Source organism: Lactuca virosa, chromosome 4 (genome assembly GCF_052849685.1).
Source record: "Lactuca virosa cultivar CGN04683 chromosome 4, Lactuca_virosa_CGN04683_v6, whole genome shotgun sequence".
NCBI classification, from domain to species: Eukaryota; Viridiplantae; Streptophyta; class Magnoliopsida; order Asterales; family Asteraceae; genus Lactuca; species Lactuca virosa.
The window spans coordinates 17,261,862-17,276,612 of record NC_136429.1 but is presented as its reverse complement, the minus strand read 5'-3'; the positions used below and the strand labels follow the sequence as shown (position 1 = coordinate 17,276,612).

The 14,751-nt window shown below is 34.3% G+C and overlaps 1 pseudogene across 1 annotated transcript; it reads left to right on the top strand.

Annotated features, from left to right (window-relative positions):
• Positions 1–6,134: 6,134 nt before the first annotated feature.
• LOC145104149 (cuscuta receptor 1-like) lies at positions 6,135–13,562 on the top strand (annotated as a pseudogene). Its single transcript, XR_013707009.1, has 12 exons — positions 6,135–7,296; positions 7,688–7,837; positions 7,931–8,005; positions 8,409–8,458; positions 8,531–8,565; positions 8,668–8,723; positions 10,543–10,683; positions 10,794–10,868; positions 11,019–11,171; positions 11,339–12,185; positions 12,223–12,698; positions 12,731–13,562. The product of XR_013707009.1 is annotated as a cuscuta receptor 1-like (transcript).
• Positions 13,563–14,751: the final 1,189 nt, after the last annotated feature.

Below are 14,751 nucleotides of genomic sequence, written 5' to 3'. Positions count from 1 at the left end.
GATAACTCACTTTGGTTCATTTTCCTTGTTTGGATGTGGGCTTATAGTATCGGTTATTTGTCCGAATGTCGTTTAAATCTTACTTATATATATATTTGTATATGTATATAAATATAAAAGTTATTTCATTCAGTTCAAATACCATTTGTAACATGTTGAGCAAGGGGTTGCATTCATGAACAGTTAGTAACAATTCATAAAGTACATATAAATTATAATAGGTATAATTTATGATTCTTAGAACATTAATTCACGAACCAAGTATACTAGAGTACACCATTTTACAAGAACAAGGGTTTGATTCAAAACTAATCAAGGGTATACATCTTTCAAATACATGTTAAGAATACTAATTCAGGAGCATACTATCAATCATTTATTTCAGAATGATTGGGTTTTCATTTCTATTATACACGTAACGTCTATATGCTTTTTATGAGTCAATAGATTCAGGTTGTTTAATTCATTTAAACAACATAGTTAAAGTCCTGACATTATAACCAGAATCTCCAGTCGGGGATCGAAACAAGTGTGTATAGATCTATATTAGGATTGACAACCCCGCACTCAGACTGCTAGCTACAGGCAGACATACACGCCTACGAGTGACAGTTGTTATCAACAGTTTTTAACGCCTACAAAGCGTTGTTTCAGGCCATCTACTCTCAGTATGGTTATAATAACTCATTAAAAAGATATTAACAATACGGTTAGTGTATAATTAAATAAACATGAGTACATTTTCAAAGTACCAGTTTACCACAATACAGTTTACAATATTACATCTCAGTTTGCAATAACAGCTGGTGAAGCCACGCACACTCACTTTTACAGATTATACAAAAGAGTACAAATACAGAACACTGGTTTACAAACAAAACAGTTTTACGGGATTAAAACTACTTTTCATATACAACAGAAAATATAGGATTTTCTGGAACAATTTACATATTCAAGAAACAGGGAACATACTTTCAAACATAAATACTTATGCACTCACTCAACTTTATGTTGATACTCTATTTTCAAATTACTTGTATTCTCAAAGAATCAGTAGACAGATACTCCCCGAGCTTTTGAGAAGATGGAGCTGTTTTGAGTCATGTCTTCTATCTTTTGTATAACTATTTTTGGTGTCAATATACAATGATTGAACACATGTAAAAACTTATACTTATTAATGCAATGGTTGTTTGTACTTTGAATTACTATAATGCATGTGTTGTGATACTACAAATGAAGTCATCCACCCCCGGACGTTTCCGCCGTCTGGTTTGGGGGTGTGACAAATAAGTATAGGGTAGGGGGTCGAAAAAGGATAACAAGCATGCTTGATTATATATATATATATATATATATATATATATATATATATATATATATATATATATATATATATATATATATATATATATATATATATATATATAGGGGATAGTGAATATGAGACTGTTATATACTTAAGCTTAGGTGTGGAACCTATCAATACTAAGCCATTTCTTTTTCTTTTGTTCTAAAAAATCATAAAAATTGGACTTCATCTCCTTGTGATATTCATTTTTTTATTTGACAAAATTTGATCATCGTTATTCTTTGCTTCTCAAGATCATAATCATCGGATTTCATCATCCATCTCGTGTCGTTCGATTTTTATTATTATTATCCACGTATCCTTACAAAGCAAAATCCAACAACAATAAATATGTTTAGCAGTTAATTCATCAAAAAACGGAACTCGTATTCACACACGAATGAAATTCTATAACATGCGGTAAAGGTAAATTGGTTAGTGTATATTAAATTCAATTTATAATACATGTCTTCTTTGAAATAGCATGTTAACACGTGCCCTGCTACAATCAATTTTTTTGCAATTGAACTGTGGAAACAATAGACTTAGTTTCTTATTTATAAGGAAAAGAAGAAGACAGTGATAGAAAACAACGAATTTCCAGAAGAATTATCGGCAAGAAATTTTGAAGGACGGGAGAAGAACAGTATAATCAAAGATTAAAATGGGGAAAATTGATCAACGATTTTGAAGTCATACTTGGAGAAGATCCTTTGATACTAAAATTAAGGAAATCACAATACTTATTTGTTAGGATTTATATCAAAACTACGTAGTTTTCATTGGTTCCACATCTAAACTTAGGTATATAACAACCTTATATTTACCTTTCCCATATATATATATATATATATATATATATATATATATATATATATATATACACACGCTAGATTGATAATTTTTTTTTGAAAATAAAGACTTGAAAAATGGTCTAAAGTAGAAGATCAAAAAAATTTAAAATTTTTGGTTTGATATTATTGTGTTAGATATAAGTTTTCTAGCGTTGTGTGAGATAACTTGATGCAAATTCTAAGTTTTACATTGTCTACTGAAATATATCTAGGAAAATATGTGTAGTCATTTCACACTAGACTAATATTTTTAACCAATAAAGTTTCAGATTAAGTTTCCAAGCTTAAGCATATGTTTTTCTTTCCGGTTTTTAGTTGAGAGAAAAAAATCAAGTTATGAAAAAAAGAAAAAAAGAAAGAAAAAAATTGAAAAGAAAAAACAAATAAAAAAAATGAAAAGAAAAAAAGAGAAAATTTTGCTAGTGTTGTGTGAGATAACTTGATGTGAATTTTAAGATTTAATTGAGCCAATATGTTATAATATATTTGTGACTTTCTAGTTCTAGTGAAATCATTAGACAAAATGCAAACTTGTGTAGTTTGAGGGATATAAAAACTTTTGCATCGTATACCGAAATATATCCAGGAAAATATATGTAGTCATTGCAAAGTAGGCTAATATCTTTAACGAATAAAGTTTGAGGTTAAGTTTCCAAGCTTAAGCATATAATTTTCTTTTTGATTTTTAGTTGAGAGAAAAAAGTAAGTTATGAAAAAAAGAGAAAAAAAATTGCAAAGATAAAAAGGAAAAAAATTGAAAAAGAAAAAGAAGAGAAAAAAGATGAAAATAAGAAAAAAAAATGTCAAAAATTGTCGAGAGAATAAGAGTTTGCAAAAGTATGCATATCATGAGAAGTGAAGAAATAAGACAAATTGCCAAAAACCAAAGGCTTAGTATGTCAAGTTGTATTTTTATTTCTAGGTTATTTTCGTATGTATGCTTGGAAATTTAATAAAAATACATTAAGGTTAAGAAAATTTTTCGAGGATGTATTCGGAGGGATGCAAAAATGAATGTTATTCAAAATGAATGACAAATGTTTATGGGGAATGTGAGTATTTAGAGCCTGAGTAGTATTTATGATTTTAGACACAAATATATACATTGAGGTAAAACGTAATTGGTAAATTTAATTTTGGGTTATTATATGTGATATTGGTGGACAAGGTTTTGATGTGATGTATTAAAATTATAAATAAATAAGTTTTGCTTGAGGACAATCAAAAGAAAGTGTGAAGTATTTTAATATTGCTATATATAATCATATATTCTAGGCAATATATTTATGTTTTTAGCTGCATTTAGTGATTGAATTACTATAAATAATATTTAATATGTTCATATTTCGTTTTTGTAGCGACAAAGATATTCTCGAGGAAAAAATGAGCTAAAATGCTAGGCTGGAAGCTAAGGACTGGAAGCAATCATTGAAGAGAATTATACGTACAAAACGTACTTGTCACGTCGTGGTAAAATGCATGCCACAACGTGGTGACGTGTCGAATCGTAGAAGCTTCCCGGATGCTTTGCATGGTAACTTGGAGGCTACGTGAAGGAATCAACACCACGACGTTGTAAACCATATGCCATGACGTGGTGGTGTAATTTTAGCAACCTTATTTATAAATACGACTATTGGTCTGATTTTGAGAGAGGGCTGTGATTTTTTGCGACCAAAGATGACCAAAAACCTCTTAGAAACCCTAAGATGGCCAGTGATCAATTGAAGAGCAAGAATTGAAGAGATCGAGATACGAAGAACACGATAATCATTCAGTTTACTTACCTAAACATGTTTAGTGAAGTTTATATCGTTTTTAGCTGTTTTTTTGTTCTAGTTATAGGCTAATAACCTCAGACTTTTGTTTAGCATAGATGATCCTTGATACTATGTGTTGATTTCGATATTATTGGATTATTTTGTTTGGTTATTAGTTGTGTTTGATAAATCGATTACCTAGCATATTAAAATTTTGATTTAAAAAAGTTAACAGACAAACTGTTAAAGTTAACATTTTTGGATAAAAATTACACAAGATATCTAAAATTAGACCATTTTTGCACCATAAAATATTTTTGGATCCAAACCATATAATTTAACTTTACAATTTTGTCAAAATTAAAAAACAAAGTTTATTGCATTTTTATAGACAAAATTGCAAAAATGGTCCCTGTGGTATGTCCAAAATTGCCACTTTGGGCCAAACAGGTTTCGACTAGCACAAATGGTTCAAAAGTTTCCATTTTATTGCTAGTTTGGTCCATTCTGGTTTAGTTTGTTTATAAATTGACAATTTTACCCTTTGTATTTTCTTTATTCATTTTTTTATTACAAAAGTAAAAGAAGAAAAGAAAAAAGAAAAGAAAAAATACCCTTTCTCTCTCACTCACACACACACACTCTCTCTCTCTCTCTCTCTCTCTCTCGTTTCTTCCTCAAGAACACTCAAGATCATCTACCACCACCACCGTTCGATCACCGTCCGCCACCACCACCGTCCGCCACCACCCACAGATGAACAAACACACACGAAATCAAATGAACATACAAACACATGAAATCTGAAGAACACAAAACAAATCAACACTAACATCCATCGATTTTTCAACAGATTCAACACAAACACACACACAGATTAAACATACACATACACACACACAAAACCCAAAAATCGATTCTCTCTCTCACAAATCTGAAACGCCAGAAGTGTCCTGAAACCTAGCAGGGGGTCGAAGGTGGTGACGGCTAGGGTTTGGACTTGTTCCCTAGGGGTGGCAACTGTTGACACGACACGACAAAAATACACGACACGAAAGGAAATTGGGACGAAACTGAAATTCGAATTCGTGTTCGTGTCGTGTTCGTGTCAAGTGTAAAAGACACGATGTCGTGTCGTGTCGTGTTCGTGTTCAAAATTCGACACGAAATTGACACGATTTAGCATTTATTTGTCGTGTTTTTCGTGTTTGTCGTGTTTTTCGAGTTATGTATAATTAAATATTAATTAAATAAAGAAATTATTATATTATGTTATCTTTGTCGTGTCGTGTCGTGTTTTTCATTTTTTAATTAGTTCGTTTTCGTGTTAGTTAAAAAAAACACGACATCGTGTCGTGTCGTGTTCGTGTTACATAAAACATTGTCGTGTCGTGTCGTGTCAGGCAAAAACACGACACGATGGCCCGATTTGCCACCCCTATTGTTCCCCCTCGTTCCATCCGCCGCCGTCACCTCTGCAAACCCTAACTTCGTCTCTCTCATTCTCCAACGACGACTTCTAATCAGATCTTGAAGACGAAAACCCTATTAACGGGTGAGAATGGTGGTGGCGCTAGGGTTTCGTAAAAGTAGCGTTTGAAACAGATCGGAGATGGTGGTGTGGGAATTAGGTCAGATTCAAAGGTTGTGTGGCCGTGGTGGCGGCAAGTAGAAACGTGATGGCTGGATGGAAGACAAATAGAAGTGATTCTGGTTCGGCGGAGATGAAGAGGGCGACGGAGGTTGGTGACGACGGTGGTGATGGCGGATGGTGGTGGCAGTTAGGGTATTTTTTAGTGTGTGTTTTCCTGAGAGAGGTGAGAGGTGAGGAGATGAAAGGTTCCACCGGTAAGTGAGTGAGTGAGTGAGCGTGAGAGAGAGAGAGAGAGTGTGTGTGTGTATGTGTGAGAGAGAATTTTTTTTTCTTTTCTTTTTTCTTTTCTGTAATAAAAAAATTAAAAAAACAAAATACAACGGGCAAAATCGTCATTTAAAACCAAAATGGACCAAACTCGCAACAAAATGGAAACTTTTGGACCATTGGTGCTAGTGTTTAACCCAAAGTGGCAATTTTGGACATACCACATACCATTCTTGCAATTTTGTCCATTTTTATATAATACATTTCGTTGGTAACTCATACTTTAAGTTTCACAAATAATGGTAACACTTGTTTTTTTACCGCACCCTTGACCCCACCAAATCGGCTTTCCCATTCCCATTTCCCTTTCAACGTTAAACCCCTCCGTCTATCCTCCAGACCTCCCCTGCCACACACCCCTCTAAATCAAGGGCCGGGACCTGTACCATCGCCGTCGTCGGTGAGTAGTGGTGAAAATGATTATTTCGTTAGGGAAGACGAGGAGTAAGGGAGGTGAAAGGTTAAAGTGGGGGAAGGGCCTACTTATCAGGTTAGGGTTATTGAAATTTCAAATTCACTGAAGCCCGTTTCAATGTCAGCTACTGTGATCTCTAGCAAATGCTCTCACTTGTCTGTTTACCAGAAATTGAGGTGTTTTGTTTTTGTAAGCAGTTGCAAAAAAAAAAAAAAAGACCAATTATATTCTATATGAATGGGGACTTAAGTTTGTTGAAAAGTCATCAAATGTCGTGTCATGAATGTTTGGGAGTGTATCATACTCCAAAAGGGTCAAGTTGAAGGAGTGGGCGACAATGGTGTAGATGGAATAGCGTTTTGTGTTGAATTTTTACCATTGACTTGATGACTTATGTGTGGTAATTGACCATTAACTTGAGGACGCGGAAAATTATGCAATTGATATTCATTTCATCACTTATCAAATGTTTTCCAAGCAAAGCTAGCCAACCAAGCCAAAGATCTATCTGGAAGTTTAATAGATTGTGAGTGTCTCTACAAAGCCACCATTAGCTACTAAAATGGAGTATTCGGGTTTGAATAAGCATACATCAAGGTTACGTTGGTTGTTGATGTTGATGATGATACATATTCTTATGGTCGGGGAAACACAAGGTGATTGTATAGAAGAGGAGAGAAAGGCACTACTCCAAATCAAAGCCTCCCATATGAAGTCGTATGATTCCAATGTTGACCATTTTCTCCCTACCTGGGTTGATTATGGTAGTAGAACCTCGTGGTATGATGGTGGTAACTGTTGTGATTGGGAGAGGGTCAAATGCAACACAACCACCGGAGAGCTTTCATTTTACAATTTAAGATGGGTGATAGACGATAATATGGAGTTCGGGAACAAGTCGTGGCCATTGAATGTCTCCTTGTTTCTTCATTTTAAAGAGTTGACAAGTCTCAATTTGTCACATGATTTTCTTGATAAAGAGACTATGAAGATAGGTACAACATGATTAATTAATTGCTTCAGTATTTCTTTCACATGGTTCCAATGTCATATTTTTTGAGCAAACATTCGAGTAAGTTGACTCTATTTGAGTTCCTAAACACAACATCCAACTAATTTATGCACTCAAAGAGGCTTGTTAGGTAACTTAATAGTTGGATAATATATATATATATATATATATATATATATATATATATATATATATATATATATATATATATATATATTTCTATATATAAAAGACTAAACACAAGATTTCATGGTACTTCAGATCCTGCAATTCATGCTACAACTTTTTTAGTATTTACCAATGCTGCTCAAAAAGTTGTCCTTTCAATATCAAAAGGCTAGGTTGCCTGTGTTAAAGAATTTTCTGTTTTGCAGGACTTGAAAGGTTGTCAAGTTTGAAGAAGTTGAAGGTACTAGACCTTAGTGGGAATCACGATATCAATAACGACATCATTCCATCATTGAAGACACTCACTTCACTCAAAATCTTGGATCTTAGCTTGAATGGACACTTCCCTATCAGTGGCACGTTTTCGTCTTTTCATGTCTTCTTTTAAGTTATCTTGCACAATTGCCTGTTTGGAAGATACTTACACCCAGCTTTTACATGAATTGCAGAATTTGCAGCTTTAAAGAACTTGGAGGTGTTGGATCTAAGCTACTGTTACTTTAATTGTGCCTTTGAGATTCAAGGTAATGAATAACATCATCAAAATCATCATGCCAATATAGTCACCTTGGATTCATACACAAATCCCCCTTTTGCAACTTTACAATACCATAGGCATATATAGAAGAATGACTCTTTCATGTGTTGAAACTTAAAGTATTACCTTTTCTTTTCTTTGTACAAAGAAAAATTGCAATACAGTGATACATTACAATCAAGTCACTTGGTTAGATATAATAGTAATTATTTTAACTTTTAAGGGAGGCATAACAATATTAAAAACATGGATATATATATATATATATATATATATATATATATATATATATATATATATACACACACTTGTATATGTTCTCCTAAACAGCTTTGTCATTCTATCAAACTAGAGCTTATAAATCTGACTGCTTAAATTCCTAAATGTAGGTTTTGAGACGGGTTCCATATTGACGAAGTTAAAAAATTTTAAATCTTGGGCACAACAGATTTAATGAAAGCGTCATAACATCTCTAAGTATCCTTTCATCACTTACAAACTTGGATCTTAGCAACAATCCAATGTCAGGACCATTTCCAGCTCATGGTACGTGCTATGACTTGACTATATATAGTTCTTCCTAAAGTCGCTGAAGTATCATTTTTAGATCATATGAACTTAATTAATTTTATCTTGTTTCCACTTTAGTGTGATGCATAGAGTGTTTGTGGATGCTGTCATGTCTGAGCTTCACTCATTGAGGAGTACAAGTGTTTGCAATTGCATCAGCTAGTTAACAATGAGACACAATAGGTGAAATTTGGGATGAAATTTTTCTTTAGTTTTCCAAAAAACTTTGGATATTTTCTTTAGTTTTCCAGATATTTTTCCAAGAAAAGTGAAAATTTAATGCATTTGGGATGAAATTTTTCCAAGAAAATATAATTTTTTGTTTTAAAAAATTACAAGTTAACTGTTAACTTGAAGAACTCAATTATTGTCTTCCACACTCTTCCATTTCCAAAAGTTTTTTCAAATATAACCACACCTCATACCCATCTACACCCAACACACACACATGACACACCCACCCAACCCCACATATACACAATCATCCACACCCACTCGTACTCAACAATATAAAACTACAGACAACAAAAATTGAAGAAGTGTGTCTATATATTACTAATATAAATATAATTACATCCACATTAAATTAAGAAAAAACTCCCAACACATTGAATTAGAAAAAGAACTAAATCACCTATAAATACTCTTCTTACCATGAGAGATAGTTCATAGCTGAACTACAAAAGTGATTTAACACAAAGTATTTATGTTAAATTTTCCCCAAGATCAGTTGGGGCGTTCAACTTGTTATAACCTGTACTAAAAAATTACCTATAAAGGCTGTAATCCAGTCCTGATGCTCACCTCTACTTACAACATGTGCTGATCAATATTATCTTGTTTTTGGTTTAATGTGACTCATGAGGACCTATATTTATATTTTAGATAGTGTTTGTGGGATACTGTCTGTCATGTCTATGTGCGGACTTCACTCATTGAGGATTGTAAGTGTTTCATTTGCAATTAACAATGAGTTGCAACAGGGAAAATTGAGGTCACTTCGTTATAATCATGGTTTAAAAAGGCTTTTTGAATTTTGAGGCGAGGGAAAAAAGCCTCAAATCCTAAGCCTCAGATGGCTAGAATGAGGCTTAAGCCTCACCGGAGTGAGGCGTCGAGGCTTAAGATGCATCAGACACACTATTTTGATTATTTTCATTGACATTTTGACTTTTTTTTTTTTTTTTTTCTTACTTTTTACTTTGATTCAATTATTACCTCTTTGACTATAACCTATTGATCATAGATAAATTAAATATCCTCCTACCACTTTTAGATGATGACAAGTGTAATAAAATTTTATTATTTTTATTAAATATGAAAAATATTACAATCTTAAGTGTGTAGGAGAAAAAAGTAGGAGAATATTTGATTTCTCTTTATCTATATGTACACTTAAAAGACTTCATAAACCCTTTGTGACCTAATAAACCTCCCTCATCTCTTTCTCTCTCACCTTCTTAAATCCTCTCTCTAAATCGGAAGGCTTAACATCTGACATTTAAGGATTTTGTGCTACACATTTGAGCTACTAACTTTTCTTATTTCTCATTTTGATGTAAAATTATGAGATATATAATTATATATTAATAGTCCCGTGAGGCTAAGGGCAAAAGCCTCGAGGCCCGTTTCCGCCTTTTTAAACCTTGGTTATAATGATAGATAAAGACTAATGAGCATGCATAATACATGATATATATATATATATATATATATATATATATGTTTTTCTTTTGTATGACTAACCTGGAGGAGCCTGATTTACTTTTTATCCAGTAGATTAGTGACACACCAAATAACCAAGGCAACCGAAGATTTAACTTCTCATAGGCCATAGCCATGGTAACTTGTGAATAGTGATAATGTTCTTGAAAGCTAATGAATCATAAATTCCTCCATTGTAACAAACTTACAAGACCACGATTTCTCTATTAATTCCCTTTCCTTTTACAGCTTGTAAGAGCTTATCGAGATTGAAAAGGTTGGAGAATATAAATCTTTCGTATCACAATTTCAACAAGAGCATCATTCCATCTCTCAAGATTCTTGATCTTTCATATTCAACTTCATTGGGAAGTTCTTTTCCTTTCCAAGGCATGTCTATCTCAAGATACTAATTTTCATCTTCATTGTCATTTATAATTTTCCATTTTTCTTTTTGTTAATTGTCTGACATGTCTCTTTTTTTTTTTTTTTTAATTCAGAATTTCATGATTTGCCTGATTTGGAAGTCCTCCTCTTGAGAGATAATGGTTTCAGTGGAACACTACCAATAGAGGGTAGTGTTTTTTCTTCCTTCCCTTAATTTACAAAGTTATAATTGGTTGAACTTATTGAGTTTCTACCATCAATAATATACGACTTGCAACAAATTCTTCTGTGTTTTTGTTTAGTAGCCTACATATGTAACCCTCTTTGCTGTCATCCAGCTTTTGCATCTTTCCGCCATCTGGAGGTCTTAGATTTGAATGGCAACAATTTTGTTGGGAGCATTCCATCAGCAATACATGCATTATCTTCCCTAAGAGCTCTCTCACTTGCCAACAGTTATCTCAATGGCTCATTACCGGAACCGGATCATGGTAAAGCATGCAAAATTAAGTGTCTGGATTATCGCTATTGCCCTTAAATTTTGTAGTGTTAGAACAAATGTATAAATGCAATGTTCTTATAGTATGTATGACCATAGGCAAGTCTTTTATAATTTATATTTCCTGTAGGGGTGAGGACATTCTTTCGCTTTTTCCAGGTTTCAGTGAGTTGAAGAACCTCCATGAACTGGATCTTAGTCACAACAGGCTTGATGGAACTCTGCCTCAATGTTTGAACAATCTGTCATCTCTTAAGGGATATTTGTGGCATCGCTCATTGCTAATCTCACATCTCTCGAGTACATTGATATCGATATCAGTCATAACAATTTTGAAGGTTTGTTGTCCAACCATTCAAAGCTTGAGGTAATTCTGTTTTCAAGCGACAGTGAGGAATTTGTGGTCGAAACAGTTGCAAATTCTTGATTGCAATATGACACATGCCTAAAGGACAATTTGAGGTAGTTCACCAGCACAAGTTAAGTTACGGGAACTACACTTGCCTCACAAGTCCTTGGAGGAACACTTTCCAAGTTGGTTTTTTAAAAATAATACGAATCTGGATGTTCTTAACCTAAGGAACAACTCCTTTGGCAGTATGCCGCTGTATAATTAAATGCTAATATCTGGAAATCACATAATAGGTAATCTTTCCGAGCATATACCAAAGTTCTTTCCCAACATGCTTCATTTGAATTTGTCCATGAATGGTTTAACTGGTGCTATCCCATCCTCAATTAGTGAACTGATCGATGCTGGATTTATCTGGCAATAAGTTATCAGGAGAAGTACCACAAATATATCTGGATTGCAGGTATTAAAACTATCAGAGAACAACTTGCACGGCCAGCTACTTTCAGGAAATTTAAGCTCTGGGGTAGGGCTTTACCTAGACAGCAACCATTTCACAGGGAAACTCTGATTTCTATGGATATTATTAGCAATAACCTTTTTACAGGTGTGATCCCTGATTGGATAACCAACATCAGGGGATTGACTGAACTTGTGGTGGTGAGAAATAATATTAGTTTCCTTGTGGAAGGAATAAATAGCACAATTCTCTGTTCTTGATATCTCACAAAATTATTTCTCTGGGCCCATCCCATCCTGCTTATTAAATTTTCAATTTTCAAATATGCAGCATCTTCATTTGGGTTCCAACAGATTTACTGGATCGCTACCTAATTTCTTTCCTAGTTTGACTATCATTTTGACTTTAGACATCAGCAACAATGATTTGTCAGGCAGGATTCCTAAATTTCTTGGCAAACTATCCCCTTTAAGGATTCTTCTTTTGAGAAAAAAATAAAATAAAATAAAATAACTTTAGTGGTTCTATTCCAAAGCAGTTGTGCAAATTACGTGATGTGAGTTTGTTAGATCTATCAAATAACCATCTTTCTGGTTCAATACCTAGCTGCCTTCAAAACATTACCGGGGGGCATGACCTTGCTTTCATAAAAAGAGGCGGATGGGGATTTGGATGGAATTTTTCCATTATGAGAGTACTAATTTTGGGTTTCGTCCGTCGATCCCCACTAGTGAAACAGTGGAAACACAAGACAAAGTTGAGTTCACAACAAAAACGCTCTTTCTCCGCTACAAGGGTGACATCCTTGATTACATGACAGGATTGGATCTATCTTGTAACAAACTCACAGGTCAGGTGAGATTCCAGGAGAACTAAACTAGGGTTGCTGAGCCAGATTCGGGCTTTGAACCTGTCTCACAATCAGCTGACTGGACCAATCCCAGTGAACTTCTCAAATCTTGCGAATATTGAGAGCTTGGACCTTTCTTCAAATGGATTGACCAGCATAATTCCATCAGAACTGATTCAGCTGACTTTTCTACAAGTTCTTAATGTTTCTCACAACAATCTATCGGGTAGACTCCCAGAAATGAAAGCACAGTTTGGGTGGGACCTTTACAAAGGCTAGCTATGAAGGCAATCCACTTCTTTGCGGACCACCGCTGAAGAATAAATGCACGATAGAGCCACAGGTAACCGATCCATCTCTTAAAGAAGAGAGCTCTGAGAAATGGTATGATATTGATATGGTGTGTTTCTATGGAAGTTCTAGTTCAACATGTGTTGTGTTCTTGTTGGGATTTGTCGGGCTTCTTTACGTTAATCCTTACTGGCGCAGAAGGTGGCTAGACATGGTTGGAGAATGTATGTATATATGCTATTACCTCCTTTATGATTCGGTAAGGAAGCCTTGTATGATCTTCCATAACTAAGTCCCCATTGAAGAAGATGTGATGAAATAAACACGAGCATGCTTTTCATATCTATTTATATTTTTCGTCTTTGATATATGTATAATGATGCACAAGAAGACCCTAATGACTATTGAAAGTGTTATTTTCCCATGAAAATGTGACATTGCATTCACATTACAATATATACCTACTGCAATACATATTGGGCTACAAGGGTTACATCGACTAACTAGACTATACAAAGTAATGGGCTATATAAAATACATACACTAATCTTGTACAAAATGAATGTCAGTCTCTATATGATTCATGCGTTGGTGTTGTACGAGATTATTCGATAATTAACCTGCACTAACATTATCGTAGTATGCAATGGTTGCTTTGTTGAGATGTGAGTGAAGTTCTCAAAGAAGATTTTAGTTGGGGCAAGCTGAAAGGAGTTTACTCGGACAACAACCATTTCATAGGGAAAATTCGAATTAAGAGCAGTGAGGAAAAGCTTGAATATTATCATACTCCCACTTGCATGATGATTATTAGCATAACACTTATGCTCCCACTAGCTTTGACATGTACTCAGAAATCAGCTGGACTTCTAGAAATCAATACTTTATTGACTTTCTTACCAAAGTTCAGATTTCTGATACGAGATGCTTTGATAAAACTTTATCAAAATCATACACATTTCCTTAGATAGCTCACATGTGTGTCTACACAATTTCCAGAACTATGAAAAGGAATGTCGTAATCATAGTCTCAATTGTTTAGACCTCATTTCTCACAAGTCCATGTTAGTGTGACGGTTAACCACACACGCTCCACTAACGACTTTGAGAATGCAAATATCACAATTGCTATCTACTTAAACTCTACTTAGTGAAAGCGTTTCCTCACCATCATTTTCATAAATCGGAGAGAAACCTTATGACACTTAGATTTTATGGTGAATGTGTTCCTATCCATGTGAATTTGTCAAAACCATAATCACAAGACAAGGTTAGTGACAAATCCAAACTCATATGGACTGAACTTGTGCAGCCTTAACTTCTTGCCACCTGGCAGCACAAGGGCCTGCCATTGCTTCCAAGTTGTTATGCAACCAATTTGAGAACTCTCAGAACTCATATGCAAAGCCAACTTTAACTAGAATGGGCACAGAAATAGGAATATGTCAACACGATAGGTTATAAACCTCAAGTCGTGTGCTAGTGATAAACTATATGTTTTATTCTTGATTAGACTCTTTCAAGATCTTTTATACTCCCACTGTCCTCTTGACATAAAAGACTCTCTTGCCAAGACCCATTCCTTGACAAACAAATATTCAAGAGATAGTGCGGATTCT